The sequence below is a fragment of the Amblyomma mixtum genome, chromosome 7 (genome assembly GCF_055824585.1).
Source record: "Amblyomma mixtum isolate Tamu chromosome 7, ASM5582458v1, whole genome shotgun sequence".
NCBI lineage: Eukaryota > Metazoa > Arthropoda > Arachnida > Ixodida > Ixodidae > Amblyomma > Amblyomma mixtum.
In genome coordinates this window covers 125,818,525-125,837,432 of record NC_143018.1, presented here as the reverse complement: position 1 = coordinate 125,837,432, position 18,908 = coordinate 125,818,525, and the positions used below count along the sequence as shown (strand labels likewise).

Below are 18,908 nucleotides of genomic sequence, written 5' to 3'. Positions count from 1 at the left end.
CAATCTAACGGGGCTGCCGAAAGAGCAGTCCGAACGGTGAAAGATGGTCTCCGGAAGTTGAGGCCTGGCAAATTGGAGCACGAACTTATGCGTCTACTGCTCAATTACAGAAGGACGCCCCAGAAGAGCGGCAAGTCGCCATCAGAGATGCTTCTAGGATACCAGATTAGATCGCGCCTGGATACGTGTTTCCCGAAGGGTAGTGGAGACGCACCGTTGGACAGCCAGGAGTGGCTGCCCCAACTGAAGAGCCGTGTGCACGTTCGCAACTATCGGACAGGAGACAAATGGATACCAGGGCATGTGAAATCTACTTCTGGGACCAGAATGGTTACAGTAGAAACACCTGGAGCAATTGTCCGGCGGCACGTGGACCAGGTACGTCTTCGGCATGCAGGAAAGCAGTCACCCGACACTGCGGAAGAGGCACACCCCGACGGCGCTACAGAAACACAGTCACCCGACACTGCGGAAGACGCGCGCCCGGACGGCGATACATCAAGGCCAGAGGAATCTGCATCACAGCTCGATATGAGACTAGAAGGATCTACTTTGCCGCCTGCAGTTGGGGATCATCATGCTGACGGCGCATTCCCGGCACTTCCGTCATCCGGAGCAGTAGTGCCAAGCGAACCCGCTCAAGCCTTACGACGCTCGACGAGGACGAGGAAACCAGTTGACCGATTTTAGGAGGAAGAAGTGTTGTATCGGCCGCTGTGTCATTGTGCGGGCTACACACTGCGCAAGCGTGAAGTTTTCTTTGTACCTCGCCATGTCCCCCCTTTCCATTTCCCCTCTCCCCTGGAATACTATATAATCACCCTCTGTTGCAATAAACGTTGGTTTTCGCTTGTCTCGTTCCCAGGCGTGTACGCTCGTTCCGTTCCTGCCGTGGCCTGTCGGCCGCGGCTATGTTACAAGTACAGTTTAAGAGCGTACGTTGTTGGGCTAGTCGGTCAATCATGGTGAATACAAGGGGGGTACTGCGCACAAAAAGACAAGGACAAGAAGATAACACAACAAGCGCAGACTCGCGACTAACTTTATTTGAAAACACGATACTCCTTTTATAGTTTCAAACTGTCACATCACACACATGTGGAAACCAAAAACCTTTCTTCATTCTTATACAGTTTGATAGACGGGTCACTTACGCAATCTTTATCCTTCTGTTTGATACAGAACGCCTCCGCCAACTCACGCGCCACCTGGTCACGGCTCCTCCTCAAAACTTTCGTATCTGTCAGCAAAGGCAGGCAAGGGTTATTGCGCGTAGCATCCGGGCATGCGCCACAATGCAGGGGTAAATTCGACCCTGTCCCTGATTTCATGGAAAGCTGGTGCTCTCTTAAGCGCTCATTCAGACATCGGCCTGTCTGGCCGATGTATACCCTGCCACAGGTGAGGGGAATCTGGTATACGACACCCGTCTGGCACCTGACAAATCGAGTGGCATGACGCTTCTCGCAGTCCGCTTTCCTCTTCCCAGGGTATACATCAGGGTATACATCGGCCAGATAGGCCGATGTCTGAATGAGCGCTTAAGAGAGCACCAGCTTTCCATGAAATCAGGGACAGGGTCGAATTGACCCCTGCATTGTGGCGCATGCCCGGATGCTACGCGCAATAACCCTTGCCTGCCTTTGCTGACAGATACGAAAGTTTTGAGGAGGAGCCGTGACCAGGTGGCGCGTGAGTTGGCGGAGGCGTTCTGTATCAAACAGAAGGATAAAGATTGCGTAAGTGACCCGTCTATCAAACTGTATCAGAATGAAGAAAGGTTTTTGGTTTCCACATGTGTGTGATGTGACAGTTTGAAACTATAAAAGGAGTATCGTGTTTTCAAATAAAGTTAGTCGCGAGTCTGCGCTTGTTGTGTTATCTTCTTGTCCTTGTCTTTTTGTGCGCAGTACCCCCCTTGTATTCACTACAAGTACAGTACTCGACTTGTTACGAAGGCATGCGCGAGCCGCATCGCATCCTTACTTCGCAACCCTCCTTGCTTGTTGGAAACGCGGCGAACCATTCGGCCCACCTGGTCGCCGACTTTGCGGAGTTTGGCAAGAGTTGTGTCTGCCTTACGGTGTTGATTAATGAAGAGACCGAGTATTCGTAGCTCCTTCGCTTCACGGATGGGGCCGCTTGCGAGAGAAAGCTGAACGGAGATTTTGCATTTCGGAGAAAATCGAATATGCACAAATTCAGACTTGGACGGGGAGCACTGGAGGCCGCAGTACGTGGCATAGTGGTCAACTATGCTCGCCGCTGCTTGCAGGCATTCCTCCATCTCTCCTATGTTTCCCGTAGTGGCCGAGATGGTGATGTCATCGGCGTACAGCGCATGCTCAACACCGCCGACAGCCGCCAGCTGTGCCGGGAGATACATCATAGCAATGTTAAAGAGAAGCGGGGACAACACAGCGCCTTGTGGTGTGCCCCGCGTTCCCATCTCAAACGGGCCGTACTCGGTCTCTTGTATACGTATATAGGCTAAGCGGTCTGTTAAGAAATCTTTGATGTAATTGAATGTACGAGGACCACAGTTGATCTCGCTAAGGTGCTTTAGTATGACGCCGTGTTTTACATTGTCAAACGCACCCTTGAGATCGAGTGCTAGGACTATTTTGTCGTTGTGTGGGTGTTCTATGGGTTCGAGAACCTCGTGATGAAGCTGTAAAAGGATGTCTTGTGCGGCCTTACTGGGTCGGAAACCGAACATGGTGTCAGCAAAGGAGTTCTTGCTCTCGAGATATTCTGAGAGGCGGTCACGGACCATCGTTTCCATCAGTTTTCCTACACATGAAGTGAGGGAGATGGGCCGGAGGTTGTCTGTGTTTACCGGTTTCCCCGCCTTTGGGATAAAGGTTACCAGTGATGTCTTCCAATCCGGTGGCAACGAAGTGTCCCCGGTCCAAATGGCGTTAATATATTCGAGTAGGGTTTCGTATGCCCGATCAGGAAGGTTCGCCAATAATTTGACTGTGACCTTATCCCTCCCGGGTGCCGTCCCCCTGCGCATTTTGGCAAGAGCCGCGCGAAGGTCGTGAAGCTGGAAAAGTTGATCCAGTTCCGGATTATCGCAGCCTGCATACGAATAATCCTGCCCGCGCGGGTCTTGATCCTGATTGAGGTATTGTGAGCGCAAGGTGTTCGGTAGCTGCTTCGTGTTTCCTTGAAAGTTGTGTATCGCGCGATTGATGTGTTTCTGTGTTTCCGAGCGTGTTTGTGTGGGGTCTATGAGAGTCCTGAAGAGCCACCAAGTGTTGCGGCTGGACATATGTCTTGCTGCGCTGTTGCATCGATCTACCCAGTTAGTGTCTGCGAGCTGGGCAGCATACTCGGCAGCTTGCTGGGTGAGGTCAGAGATGCGAGCGCGGAGTTTACGGTTGTGTTTCTGCCGCCGCCATCGCTTAGTGAGGCTGCGGCGAGCTTCCCAGAGGTGCATCAGGTGGTTATCCAGGACAGGTGCACGCTCCGTAAGCTGGATATGCTTTTCGTGCGAACGGAGTGTTTGCATGAGTCCGTGTGCCCAAGTGGAGTAGTCCTGCTCCATGAGAGAAGTTACTGGGAGGGCCTGGCGGAAAGCGTTCCAATCGGGAAGTTTGGCTTGCGCAAGGGGGCGACGTAAGGGCCGAGTGTAAATGACAGTGTTCAGTATGCAGTGGTCGCTACCGAGAGTGTCCTCGGTGTTGATCCACTCTGCGTGTTGGATGTGTTTCACGAGGGTAAGGTCGGGGCAAGTGTCCCGAGTGACGGAGTTCCCTACACATGTTGGGTGGACCGGGTCGGTTAGAAGAGTGATGCCCAGCGTAGATATAAGTTCCGCCAACTTACGACCACGCGTCTCTTCCTTGCAATAACCCCACATGAGACAGGGCGCGTTAAAATCGCCCACTATCATGAGGGGGTCGCGACCCGCGATCCTTAGCGCTGCGCTAAAGATGTTAGAAAAAGTGATGTTTTTGAGTTTCGGGGGGCAGTAGATATTAAGTATGTGTGCGGGGCTATCTGTTCGCCGCAGGGGGAGGACAGAGACCATCACGTACGAATATTCCAAATTTAGGTCGAGATCAACCTCCTGCGCTGTGTAACCCTTATGTACTAGGATACAGGTGAGCGGGTCTCGTTGAAAAGTGTTATAGCCCGTGAGCTTAACCGCATCTCCGGTTTCTTGCAACGCAAGGACTGCGGCGGGGTGTTCGAGGTTGTCAATGTACGCCCTTAAGTGGGCGCGTTTGGTCCTGTTTTTGAAACCCCGACAATTCCATTGCACAAGGGAAAAAACTTGCTGTCTTTGCGGGGGGCGGCGCCCTTTAGGGTGTTGGTTGGGAGGGGACGCAGCCATGTTGATTTGAAGGGAGACTGCCTTGGAGAGCCGGCACAGGTTCCGTCACCTGCGGCTGGATCGGTTCCGGCTCTTCCTTGAGTTCGGTTAGATCGATGGGGCGGTTTAATATTGATGGGCGGTTTGCGTCTTTGAGGGGCCCCATTCGGCGTAGAAGCCTGGGGTGTGACTCCAGCCACGTCTTAATATTGGCCGTCACGGTGGCCGTAACCGTGGCCGTGACTGACTTAAACAGGTTTTCTTGAATTTGGCCGAAATTTGACATCTGAGTCGCTAATGCGGCAAGGGCGTTTTCGAGGGCGGTGAAACGCGCGTCAGAGCTAGATGATGTCGGGTCCACCGGCACTTGTTGCATCGGTTCCGGAGCTACCTGGGCAATAGGCGGGGAGGACCGAACCGTTTCTAGAGCATGAATTTTGGCCTGGAGTTGAGCATTTTGAGCCCGGAGAGTCTCGAGCTCACGGCGGAGGTCCGCAACCTCAGAGTTAAGGGAGGGAGGAGGAGGAAGGGTTGGTGGGGAAGAAGGCAGGGGAGTGCGGGGGGACGGAGGAGGCCCGTGTCGGCTGCCTACCTTTGGCTGTGATGTCTTCTTTGGTGTGCCAAGCGGACGGCCCTCGAGAGGCGGAAAATCTCCGTTCTGGAATACGGGTGCGCCTGGATCACGTGACGACTTTTGGCTTGTTGATGGAGGGGACTTGGAGACACGCCCGGGCAATACGCCCGCCGGTGGCGCTGGTCCGGATGTGCCTTGCACCAGCTTGTTGCCAGGCACTTTTGGAGTCGTGTCAGCTCCCGGGGGCACTGCACACTGACGTTGCTTTCGTTGACCGGTTGGGTTTCCCGGTCGTTGCAGCCGCCGGAATTTTGCTTTGCAGTCTTGCGAACCCGTAAGGTGGCCGCCACCGCAGACGATGCAGGAAGGGGTGCACTCGTGGGTCTCCAAGTTGCCGTCTTCGAGGACTGCGACCGTTTGGCCGCAGTGTCCGCAGCGATTGCGTTGAGGATCCGGGCATAAGTCCACACGGTGGCCGATGGTGCCGCATCGGAAACACGCGAGAATAGTCCGCTTGTATTCGCGTACCAAGGTCACCACACTGTTATAGTGCACGTAACGTGGCACTATATGCCCCACGAAGGTGAGCAGGGCAATCGTCGACTTCCCCAGCTTGCGGATGAAGGCTATCTCTCTTCCGCGCCACTGGACTTTCGATTTCAGGGTGGTAGAAGTTTCCTGCTCATGGACGGTAATGATCCCCCTGCAGACTTCACCGTTGACTTTGGCGTGACCTACCATCGGGATGGAGCCTTTGGAAGCTTTCAGAGTAAATTCACGAGCGAGCGCGTTCGCCGCATTCACGTCTTGAGTGGTGGCGATAACGATATTCTGGTCCCAGATGGGCCAGATACTAAGAGTGTCCACCGAGGAGGCATTAACATAGGCGGAGAGCAAAGCACCAAGCTCACCGTTCTGCAGAACCGTCTTCAGGGAGACCGTCATTCTGGGCTTGATGACGATCGTGAAGTCTTCTTTGCGGAGTCGAGGCATAGCGGTAGGCCGCCATTTCGTCGATCCCGCTGTTTGCGAGAGCTGATGGTTTGAACTTGAAGTATTTGGATGCACAGAAGCAGGGGCACTCATGGAGGGTCCGTTCACTGCCGAGGTGTTCAGGCGCTGCTGGCGTTTGCGAAGTGCCACGAACGAGAAGAGGCCTTCATCCACGATCGCCTGCGTCGGAGTGGAGGTGTCAGGAGAAGACGGTGCTTCTGCGACGACTTCAGTCCATGCCATCGTCTCGGGATCGTACCCGCGGCGAGCGGAGGCCGCCATGGCGTCCGCGGAGAACGCTGGAGACCGGCTGCTTGGCTTTAGGCCTGGCTAGGGCTCCCACGGGATGAAGACATAAATGGGCCTAAAAGGCCCAAAAATTGGCCCACCCGGTCGAGAGCGATGTCTTCGGGTGCCGGGTGATGTTAATCGTCGAGTACAAACAAAATTTTCGCTGTCGTAGGGAATTTTTCGGTAATCCGGACGAAAATTGTCGGAGCCGAAATGAGGCGCGTCCGCTAGAGACGCGGGCGGAGTATGGAATTGGGATTTGAGCGAGTTAAGCTCGCTGGCTAGTTTTATGCGAAGCATACTAAAATAGCCCAACCCAGCTCCTCGAGCGCGGCGGTGTCGTTACCATTGACCTTTCGTGACCTCCATGTCATACCACGTGGTGCGTGACGTCACAGCAGATGAGAAACGGGGCCCAGCTCGCGCCGTCGCGCGAGGCGTCGCGACCAAGGAGGACCACGTGATGCGTGACGTAACGACATAGGAGAAACGGGGCCCCAGCTCGCGCCGTCGCGCGAGGCGTCGCGGCCAATGTGTTTCCTGCTTCTGCCGCTAGGTGCGCTGTAGTGAACACGTGATGCTGGAGCGGTGGTATACAAGGGGGTGCGCCTGCCTCTGCTAGGCGTACACGGGATAGAGATGCTTCCTGGAGACAGGGCTGCTCGTAGGAATGAGAAGCAAAAGTTGCGGCGTGCTACAGAGACTGATGAAGAGCGTGAAGAACGTCTAGCCAAGGGGCGTGCTCGATATGCAACTCGGCGACAATATGCTTCGCATATGACTAGGCTTAACCTAAGCTAAGCCTCAGCCATTTTTTCGTTTTGAGCTCGCAAGAGGGCGAGCTCGCGCTTGAGTTCCTGAGTCTCGGCGGTGCTGGTGGAGGAGGAGGGAGGAGGGGAAGGAAGGGAGGCGACCCTCGCCCAGCTGCCTACGTTGGGTTGGTTGTAGGCGCCGCCGCCAGATGAAGGGCTGAGAGCTGGGAACTCCGCTGCTCCGGGTGGTGGCGTTACCGTTGCTGTCTTGCCAGGGGGAGGCATCACGCCACGCCGTGGCGTCTTCTGGTTGTTTTGCTGCCGCCCTCCCTGTGTATCGCCGGCATTGGCTCCCTTGGATGGCGTCCTGGGCCCTGGCTGCGGCAACTTGATGAATTTGGCGGTGCATTCGCGGGAGCTGGTGAGGTGCGGGCCCCCACAGATTAAGCACATAGGATTGCAGACGTGGGCTGCCATCCCCTCAGTACCAAGCCCCATGTTTTGGCCACAAAGGCCGCATCTTTCCTTGACCGAAGTGGGACAGTTGTCCACCCGGTGCCCCAGTGTGCCGCAACGGTAGCACGCTGGCACTGTTTTTGTGTACTCCTTGACGGGAGTCAGTTCTTCGTTATAGTGGACGTAACGCGGAACGGTGCGTCCCTCGAAAGTCAGCACAGCTGTTTGATTGTCCCAGCTTGCGCACATGAACAAGTTCATCACTGTGCCACTGCACATTATGTTTTAGTGACTCACTGGTTTCTAAGTTGTGAACAGATATCACACCGCGACACACATCACCGGTGAGCTTGAGGTGGCCGTGAAATGCGAGCGATCCTCTGCTGGTGTTGAGTTGAATGTACATGAGCAGCCTTTTAGCCACCTCTGGGTTCTGCGTGCCCCAGACGATGGTGTTTTGTTCCCAATTTGGTGAAATGGTGATGGTGTTCATGTGCTGCCTACCGATGAGTTGCGAAATGGCAGCGCCGAGCTCACCTTGCTGGAAGGCCGTCTTGAGGGAGACTGTACTGCGTGGCCGCAGCACGACCACGTAGTCGTCAGGGTTCATCCTGACCGTTGGCTTGGGAGTCCACTTCGAGACTGGTGAAGTCTTCTGTGGAGGTGTAGAAGACAGAGCGCGAGCGTCTCCCGTTGTTGAATTGTTGAGAGGACTCTTGGGCATTGCCGCTCCTCGTGCGTTCTGCCGGCGGCGGCGCGGGATCTAAACGACTTGGAAAAGGGCAGCTTGCTGCGCCGAAATGGTTGATGGCCCGTCCTCTGGCTCGCTTACAGGGACAGATGAGCCGTGTTGAGAGGTTGGCCGGCAGGCGTCTCCGCAGCCAGCTGCGGAGGAGCGGCGGAGGGGGTCGGAAAGTTCGCTCCTCCGTCTTACTCAGCCCCTTTGCAGGGGCCGGGAAAAGGCGGTGGTTGTCGCTATAATGCGTTATTATTTCCCTGAATCGCAGCAGCGGCTGGTTAGTCTCCAGGCCGGAAGTGCTGGGATGAGGAGCCCTTTGAGAAAGCGCTCGGGCAGCCGCGTGAGCGGCATCATTACTTCCCCCCTGGTGGCCAGGAGCCCAAATGATTCTTTTGGGTGTTGATCAGTGGTAGTCCGTCTTAGAATACAAGCAGCTAATGGGGAGATCTCCCCAGCCAAGTAATGATCACATGCTTTTCGGGAGTCCGTGATGATGATTTTCAAATTGACGTGGGCGGCAGCAAGCGCTATCGTCTACAGCTCACGCGTGGCTACCGGCCGCCGCTGCGCGACGACTCAAAGCCTATTCGGTATTTGTTGGTTGGTTGGTTTGTTGGTTGGTTATTGGGGTTTAGCGTCCCAAAGCAACTCAGGCTATGAGAGACACCGTAGTGGAGGGCTCCGGAAATTTCGACCACCTGGGGTTCTTTAACGTGCCCTGACATCACACAGCACACGGGCCTCTATAATTTCGCCTCCATCGAAATTCGGCCGCCGCGGCCGGGATCGAACCCGCGTCTTTCGGGTCAGCAGCCGAGCGCCGCAACCACTGAGCCACCGCGGCGGGTATTTTTTTATATTTTGTTTTTGATGTTGTTGCGACTGAGAGAAAGAAAATGGCTGAGGCTTAACTTGGTTAACCCTGGTCAGATGCGAAGCATATTAATGGCTAGGCTTGGTAATACATGGCTTTCCTTGGTTGAATACTTGGTCATTTTAATACAACCACTAGAAGCCTTCGTCGTGGGGGAAGACAACGGCATGGCTACAGCGGAACGCCGACTAACCCCGAGACGCGCGTTGGGTGGGCGCCTGGATTTCCACGGAAGCCGCGTCCGCCTGCCCGGTGGAGCGAGCGTTTCACCTACACCGAGTGTGAACGCGCGTTCGAAATGCGCGGGAATGCCGCTCGAGGACATTCCGGTGTCTGTGCGATGACATCGTTCTCCCTCTCCCAGCGCGTGACGGCGATCCGTCGTGACGTCATGTGCCACGTGGTATGTCACGTGGTGTGACGTCACTGTACCACGTGTTCTGCACGGCGTGCAACCACAGCGACGGCGCGAGGTGGACGCCCATCTTCCTCTGTCGTGACGTCATGTGTCACGTGGTATGTCACGTGGTGTGACGTCACTGTACCACGTGGTGTGCACGGCGTGTAACCACGGCGAAGGGCTGTAGTGTACCTCTAGTAATATGCTTCGCATAAAACATAATCTACAGCTGGTATGATGTCACAGCGGCAGTAGCGCCACAGGGGCGCAGCACGGCAAAGACACACCGTAACTGCAGCCGGGCTCTTTGAAGGAGTGAGTTGGTCGCCCATAATCTACAGCTGGTATGACGTCACAGCGGCAGTAGCGCCACAGGTGCGCGGCGCGGCTTAACTGACCGGGCTATCTGAAGGAGCGAGTTGGTCGCCCATATTCACTCTGCTAAAGGTCACACGTAACTGCGGCCGGGTCACGCGAAGGCTTGAAAGTGCGAGTAGTATTGCTTTCGCAATAAAATCGTGCTGCGGTGGCTCAGTGGTTGGGGCGCTCAGCTACTGATACGGACTACCCAGGTTCAAACCCGACCGTGGCGGCAGCCTTTCGGTGGAGGCGAAGCGCCAAAGGCACCCGTGCGCTGTTCGACGTCAGTGCAGGTTAAGATCCTCGAGTGGTCGAAATTATCCGGAGCCCTCCACTACAGCACCTTTCAGCTCTTTGGCGCCCGTGTCTTCGTTTCACGGCGTTGCCGTCGGGGGGACAGGCGAAAGTAACCAATTGGCAGCAATTTCGAACTCAGGACACCCCTCCCGTACTTTTCTCCGACGGCTATGCGGAGTGGGCAACACAGGTCACCAACATACAGAAACAACACACGCAAACACTTCACGCCACCGACGAGATCCCCGCAGTGGAAAATCACCTCCTGCATCTATGGGAGGCGCGTCGGAGCTTAACAAAACGATGGAAGGAACACAAGACGAATCGCAAGCTTAGAGCTCGCATTGCACAACTTACGGAGCAGGCTGCGGCATATGCCGCCCAGCTCACAGACACCAATTGGATAGAACGCTGCAACTCGGCAGCGCGTCAGATGAGCTCGAATGGGACTTGGCGTCTCTTACGCAGCCTCATCGACCCTTCTCAAACGAAAGGGGAGACGCAAAAACAGCTCCGGCGGGCTCTGCACGGGTACCAAGGTACGACGGCGCAACTTGCGGACATTTTGTGCGACAGGTATCTCTGCCGCACAAATGACCCGGTTGGGCCCGAGTATACGTACTCCGGCAAGCCAAATCAGGATTTAGACGCCCCTTTTGAGTTGCATGACCTTAAGGCGGCCCTGGCTAAAATTCGTCGAGGTGGGGCACCGGGTCGGGATCGCATAACAGTGAAACTGTTGGCGAACCTCTCCGACTCTGCATACCTCCACTTGCTACAATACATAAATCAGATCTGGGATGGGTGTCCACTCCCACTCGAATGGAAAACATCGCTTGTAACATTCATCCACAAAGCAGGTAAAACCGTGACTACGGACAACTTGAGACCCATCTCATTGACCTCGTGTGTGGGAAAACTCATGGAGACGATGGTTCGGGATCGCCTCTCTCCATACATGGAGGGTAAGGGCCTCTTTCCAGACACTATGTTCGGGTTCCGCCCGCACATGTCTGCACAGGATGTCCTACTCCAACCACACAGGGACATAATACGACCCACAGCTATGCAACAAAACGACAAGGCCATTCTCGCCCTCGATCTTAAGGGGGCGTTTGACAATGTTAAACATGGCACCATACTCTCTAACTTGAACACCACTAACTGCGGGGCGAAGGCCTTCGCCTATGTCAGAGACTTCCTCTCTGCGCGTCAGGCACTCCTCCGGATCGAGGACGAGGAATACGGCCCGTACTCTATGGGTACACGAGGTACACCACAGGGGGCGGTGTTATCACCGCTCCTTTTCAACATCGCCATGATGCACCTGCCCGGCCGACTGGCTCAGGTGGAGGGCATAAAACACGCACTCTTCGCAGACGATATTACAATCTGGACCACCGAGGGGAGCCTTGGAGAGATGGAGGATCGCCTTCAGCAGACCGCCTCCATAGTCGATGCATATGCTGCCGACTGTGGTCTCCAATGTGCTCCCGCCGAATCAGAGCTTCTACACGTCGGCTCAGTGGCTATGGTGCTCGGCTGCTGGCGCGAAAGACGCGGGTTCGATCCCGGCCGCGGCGGCTGAATTTCTTTGGAGGAGAAATTCGAGGCCCGTGTAATGTACGATGTCAGTGCACGTTAAAGAACCCCAGGTCGTCGAAATTTCCGGAGCCCTCCACTACGGCGTCTCTCATAGCCTTAGTCGCTTTGGGACGTTAAATCCCATAAACCAAACCAAACCAAACCACAAACCACAAGGAAAACACGTCTCTACACATATCTCTGTCGGGCGGTCCCATCAGAGAAGTGGCAGAGCTCCGGATCCTGGGTCAGTTCATCAATAACAAACTTAAGCCGGACTCTACTATAGCAAAACTCAAGAGCATAGGTGAACAGGTAGGGCGCATGATCCACCGTGTTTTCAGCAAGCGGGGTGGTCTGCGGGGCAGGGACGCGCTACGGTTCGCCCATGCCTTCGTGACCAGCCGGATCCTCTACGCCGTGCCGTACCTACGCACCACCAAACAATAAGACGAGAGCATTGACGCCATCATCAGTAAGGCAACAAAGCGACCATTGGACCTCCCGGTGGCTACCTCCAACGCCAAACTGAAGGTGTTGGGAGTGGTAAACTCCTATCAGGAGTTGCGGGAGGCCCACCTCGTGAACAAATATACGCGGCTATCGCAGACGGTTCCTGGGCGCCGCCTGCTAAACCGCTTACACATCCAACACACATGCATACCAGAGGGGACGGAGAACATCCCGGTGCTGTGGCGCCACATGCTCTTGGTCGCACCGCTCCCTCGTAACATGGACATGGCTTCACATGAAGGCAGACGACAAGCGCGGGTTCGCACGCTTGAGAGGCAGTATGGATATAAAGAGGGCGTCTACTACGTGGACATCACAGGGCCGTCACTCACGGGATTCTTCACGGCTGCCGTAGTCCACCGGGGAATGAATGTCGCTGGCCTATCTTTTCGGGCCCCAAATTCAACACGAGCGGAGGAAGTCGCAATAGCTCTCGCTGCCGCCTTTCCAAAATCGAAAACGGTTATCACAGACTCGCCGGGCCTGTGAACATTATCTTGCAGGCGAAATATCCCCTCTTGCCTCCCAAATTCTAAGACGCGCTCCCGCCGATCCAACTCGCACAAAAGTGATCTGGGCTCCTGGCCACCAGGGTCTACGAGGCAATGAGGCCGCTGATGCGGCCGCCCGAGCGCTCACGCACCGGGCTCCTCATCCTAGCTCTCCTGGCTCAGAAGCTCATAAACCGCTTCTGCGGTTCCGCGAAATCCTAATTCATTATTGCGACAGCCACCGTCTCTACCCAGTACCTGCCAAGGGGCTGAGTAAGGCGGAGGAGCGAACTCTGCGGCGCCTGCAGACAGGAACTCTTCTCTGTCCTGCCATAGCAAAACACTTCGATCCGAACACAGATGGGCGCTGCCCGCACTGTGGAGAGATCTGCGATATCTTTCACATGGTGTGGACATGTACTCAGAATCCTCACCTTCCCCCTTCCCCCACCCCCAGCCGAGAGGCATGGGAGACTGCCCTCCTCAACTGCTCCACACTGGAGTCTCAAAGGGCTCTAGTAAAGCGGGCGCGATACGGGGCCTCGTCGTGCGGTGTCCCGTACTAAGGATACCGACCATGTAGCAGGGTTGTTTGGCCCTCAAACTCTCTTTGAAAATTAAAGTTTTTCACCACCACCACCACCACCATGCCCCCGGATTTTTCAGCGAAAGCATCACTTTGGTAGGTGAACATAAGGTCACTGTGTCTGGAGATTTCACCTTCATTTGACATTCAGATAAAGCAAAGGAGCATAACTGCTCCACCCCCCGTCCCCCGGCTTCCCTAGGACAGTGTACACCTCAGACGCGCCTTAAGATATGAAATCGATGAAGACCCGGAGCTTGGAAACCAAAGGTAGGGCGCATAACTGGCAGCGTGGGAAAGTGGGCACCGCAGTCGCGCTTTAAGCTAGGTGGAAGTAGCCAGAGATGTGCACTGCATGCGCTGACAATAAAAACATTGTGGCAGAAACGCGGCACTGAAGCCATAGCCCGTCGGCGTCCATTATGTTTGGCGTTGGCTTTGACAACGTTTTAGACACAGGTGATTTTAATGAAAGGAAGTGCGCATAAGTGGCTCCCTGGGTCAGCGGACGGCTGAATCGCGCTTTGAGTTATGTGGGGTGGTGAGAGAGAGAGACGTGGGCTGCATGCGTTAGCGCTGACAACGTTGTGGCAGCCACGCGGCACTGGAGCAATTGGCCGCAGCGTTCATTGGGTGAGCGAACTCTCGCGATGAACATTAACTTCCACCTGCCAGGGTGGCAAGGTGGAGCGCTGCCTATCCAGTGGAGCGCTGCCTATCCAATGAAAGTTAAAGACGCCAAGCCGATGAGTGAGTGAGTGAGTGGAGTGAGTGAGTGAGTGAGTGAGTGAGTGAGAGAGTGAGTGAGTGAGTGAGGGAACATTATTTCCGCCAGAAGGAGAACCTTGCCCCTCCGTGTCCCCACGCAGGCGTCCGGAAAGGGGAGCGTCGCAAGACTAGCAACGACATAGTGCGCAGCTTCTGCTGCGAGAGTAGCGTTGCATACTAAGGTCGGCGCTTCTTGTATGGCCCGTGTTCCGCATCGTCTATGCGTATATAGGCTTGACGGTCTGTAAGAAATTGTCCGGTAATGAAATGTTTTGTGGCCACAGTTGCTTTGTGGCCACAGTTGGACCACACAGGTGGTCCAAGATTACTTCGTGTTTGACGTTGTCTGAGTATGGTCTCCCATGCTCTTCATTATTAACGCGACAGCGTTAAGGACCCCGTGTCGCAGAAGAGCCGGTGTCGGGGTCGGCGTCGGCGGCCGTGAGTGAAAAATCCCAATTGCTTGGTTTGGTTTGGCTTATGGGGTTCAACGTCCGAAAGCGACTCAGGCTATGAGAGACGCCGTAGTGAAGGGCTCCGGAAATTTCGACCACCTGGGGTTCTTGAACGTGCACTGATATCGCACAGTACACGGGCCTCCAGAATTTCTCCTCGAAAAAAATTCCGCCACCGCGGCCGGGATCGAACCCGCGTCTTTTGGGTCAGCAGCCGAGCACCATAACCACTGAGCCACTGCGACGGCAAAAATCTCAGATGTATTAATTGATTTTTAATAAAAAAAAACTTCTAGGAAATTGGCTCCGTTGGGGAATCGAACCAGGTCCTACGGTATGCGAGGCGAGCATGCTAACCACTCCGTCACCCCACCTCTTTTATTTTTCTTCAATATGGTATTTATTACAGTGATGTAATATTCTACGTACATGAACTATATACAAGCCATTATGAAAACAGTATTAAACAATACATATTGAAAAGACCATGCACTAGAAAAGGGGCAATGCAGAGCACATCACTAATAGTGAGTACCACTCCGGTTCGTACTCAGTCTGGGCATACATGTCTCTTAGATGAACAACCATTCGACTGAAGTAATCCTTTGCAGACACAACAGGTTCACAGTGTCTGTCCATCATGCGGGTTTTCCAGAGGCTGTGCAGTCCAATCAGAAAGAACATGTCCAGTGGTTCATCAACAAATGGCAGCGCAGTGAGATAGCGAACAGAATGTGGAGTCAGATGATTTTTTTTTAATGTGCGTTGGAGGATATCCCAGAAGAGTACTGCATCTTTGCAACTGATGAAACAATACTCAATTGTTTCTGGTTCATCACAAAGGCGGCAATTAACGGTAGACAGAAAAAATGCCGTTTTTCTCTAACCATGTTCTAACGGGCAACGTACCGGTGTGTAGCTTAAAGAAAAAGGTATTTGTACACGGCGAGACTGGCACCTTACATACTCTTTTGAGTACGTCATGCCCCGTAAACCAAAATAGAGAGAGCGGTACATGGGCGGAGGGAAGAGCATACTAATCAAATCCTTGTACAACTTTTTCCTCGACACTAAAAAAAGGAACTCAGGAGAAAAACGAACAAGTAGGAAACGGACAGCCAAATACACCTCTTGCATTATGCCCCACAAACACGGACGGTCACAAACATTGGAAGACACAGTGAGGTTGGGTAAAACATGAACTAAATTTGTTTGCAGGAATAAACGTACTGTTGGGTGTGTAGTGTCACGGAAAAACATGAAACGTGACACTATCTGTCGGACATACAGGTGAACTAGACCAAGGCCGCCAGCACTTACAGGCCGAAAAAGGTTATCACGCCTCATGGATTCAAGAGACGAATCTCACAAAAAAGTAGCGAAACCCCTGTGAAAACTCTGGATAGGAAGTCTTGCGCAATGAATAATTTGCAGGACATAATATATATTAGTGCCGAGAAACAGATTACAGGCGGTCGCCCTGCCAAAAATTGAGAGGCCATGGGGGACAAACGTTTGAGCATAGCGCTGAAGAGTTGACACGCGGTCTTTCCAATAATGTGCGCTATGCTTATAGGCACTCAAAGGGACGCCAAGGTACTTTGGTGGCCTGCATGTCCATGTTATATGTCGTGTCCGGTCGCTGTGTTGAATGCAGCGAAAGACGCACACGGTACTTTTAAGACTTTGTTTATTTAAAGCTGATGAGGGTGCGACCAGCGTCGACCGAGGCAGGAGCCGAACTGGCCGCCCGAAGAAAGGAGGGAGCGGAGAAGCGTCCACGGGAGGGAGTGGCTTCCCAAAAGAGGAGGAGGATGCGGGTGTGCACCATGGGGGGCATCTGGCGACAGCGTGCGACGAGGGGCAAGTGGTCGTTAGGACGAAGCACTGCACTGGTAACACACAAGAGGGGGGTGCGACGAGGGGCAAGTGGTCGTTAGGACGGAGCACTGCAGGGGTAACACACACACAAAAGCAGTAAGGGGACACAACACTTCCTTCCCCCTTAGAAAGTTGCCTGGTATCGTGCAGGGGGTCGGCGCTCACGCGTGGGGGCGCGCTGGCTTTGTGCGCTCGGGGGAGAAACACTTGTAGGCTGGCTGTTGTTCGCTGTGTCAGGTCTGTCCTGGGCGAAGTCTCTTCTTCCGGGGAGAGGTGCCAGGCTATGTGGGAAGATGGTGCACGTGTTCTCCCCGCTGGCGGACAGCTCTCAGACGGCGTCGTAAATCTTCGCAGCTGGTTGAGATGTCGGCGTGCTACTGTGCCATGTATGTTGACGAGCCAAGAGCGCAGGCCTATGCGTCTGACAATTGTAGTTCCTCCCAGCGTGGCGTTTTCAGAAACTGTCGGGCGAGTACGCGCTGCCCCTCATTAAGCGTGTCGCAGCGCGGAATTGCTTTTTCTTCCCGGAACGTCTCTGCCTTTGGCTCGGGGAGGATGGCTGTGAGCTGGGTTCGCATTTCACGCTCGAAAATCATTTTCGAGTGGGTCTCGCCTGTTGTGCTCTGAACCGTCGTGTGCTGCTTGAAGAGAAAGCGCGCAAGGCGGCGCTGCAGCGAGCCTGTCTGATCTCTTTCAAGGGCGCGTTTTAGCTCGGCTACGTAGCGCTCGGCTTGTCCGTTTGTCGCTGGGTGGTGGGGGGCCGATGTAACAGAGGAGATCCCGTTGTCGCGATAAAACTTGAGAATCTCCGCAGACACAAACGGTGTTCCGTTGTCCGATACTACCTTGCGTGGCAGGTCGAACGTTGCAAATAGTGATCGGAGGTTGTCAATGACTGCTGCCGAAGTCGTCTGTCCCATTTGCCTTATCTCAAGCCACTTTGTGTGGGCGTCTACGACCACAAGGAAAGTGCAGCCCTCAATTGGTCCTGCAAAATCAATGTGCAATGTGTGCCAGGGTGTGTCTGGCTTTTCCCATTCTGGGACAGGAGCTTTCGGCGGGGCGCTCCGGCTGCTCTGGCAAGGCTTGCATTCTCGCACCACTGTTTCGATGTCGTTGTCAATGCCAGGCCACCACATGTAGCTTCTGGCACACTTTTTCATTGCAACGATGCCCCGATGTCCGGCGTGGATGAGAGACATAGCTTGTGCGCGTAGTTCTCTCGGAATCACAACTCGGGACCCAAATATGATACAGCCGCGATGGGTGCTCAACTCTGTAGCTCGCCTGCGGTAAGCGTCGAAGTTGTCCCCTTTGAGTTTGTGCACGTTGCCTTGTTGAACAGCTGTGTAAACTAGCCGGAGAGCTGCGCACTTCTGCGTAGATGCTGCAACTGTGCCTGCTGTAAGCGGAGGTTCTGGCAGTGCTTCGAACATCAGAACGTCTCCTGGTGGAAATGGTTCGTCAACAGTTGCGTCTAGTGGCAGACGGCTTAGCGCATCGGCGTTTTGATGTTTACTCCCATTGCGGTAGACCAGAGCGTAGTCGTACGCTGAGAGTTTGATGCACGAACGTGTCATTCGCGGAGACAAAGTTGGTGGCATAGGCCTTTGTGGTCCCAGAATGCCCAATAGCGGTCGGTGATCGGTTATAAAGGTCACCTTTCGGCCGGCAATGTACTGGTGAAAATGTGTCGCCGCGTAGACGATGGCTAGCCCTTCTTTGTCAAGTTGCGCGTAGTTGCGTTCTGCTTGCGACAACGTACGTGAGGCGAAGGCGATGGGAGCTTCCCTTCCTTGCTCGTCAGTTTGCGATAGAACCGCGCCGACTCCGTACGGTGATGCGTCGCAAGCCAAAAGCAGAGGCTTCCTTTCGTCGTAGTGGCGGAGGACTGTACATCTTCGAATCAGGTCTTTCAGGGCATCGAATGACTACTGATGGCGTGGCGACCATGTCCATGTCACATCTTTCCGAAGGAGTTGGTATAAGTCGTTGGCCACGGTAGCTCTTTGTTCCAAGAACCGGTCGTAGAACGTCAAGAGTCCGAGAAAAGCCTGTAGCTCCTGCTTGTTTGTTGGAGCTCGTGCTTCTGTGATCTCTCGCACTTTGTCCTCGGTAGGGTGAATGCCTTCTGCATCAATTCTGTGTCCCAGAAATTGCACCTCTGGCATCGCAAAACAGCACTTCGCTTTGCTTATGCGCAAATTTGCGTTTGCTAGCCTTTCGAGAACGAGCTCTAGGCGCACTGCATGCTCTTCAGTGGAAGTGCCACTGATGATGACATCATCAACGTAGACACAAACTCCTGGGAGGCCCTGAAAGACTGTCTCCATGAATTTTTGAAATATGGCCGGGGCTGCAGCTACGCCAAAAGGCAGTCGCTTGACTTTGTACAAGCCTTTCAGTGTATTAATTGCCAATAATTCAGCAGTTGACTCACTCACCTTCAGCTGCTGATACGCCTGGGTGTCGGTAGCGGGTAAGAGGACGCTTTAGTCGCAAGATTGACGGTGCTCCGGTAGTCTCCGCAGAGGCGTATGGTTCCGTTCTTCTTGCGAACTACGACAAGT

The 18,908-nt window shown here is 54.2% G+C and overlaps 1 pseudogene; it reads left to right on the top strand.

Annotated features, from left to right (window-relative positions):
• The first annotated feature begins 327 nt into the window (after positions 1-327).
• Positions 328-18,908, top strand: part of LOC149337426 (uncharacterized) — a 36,227-nt pseudogene continuing 17,646 nt past the window's right edge.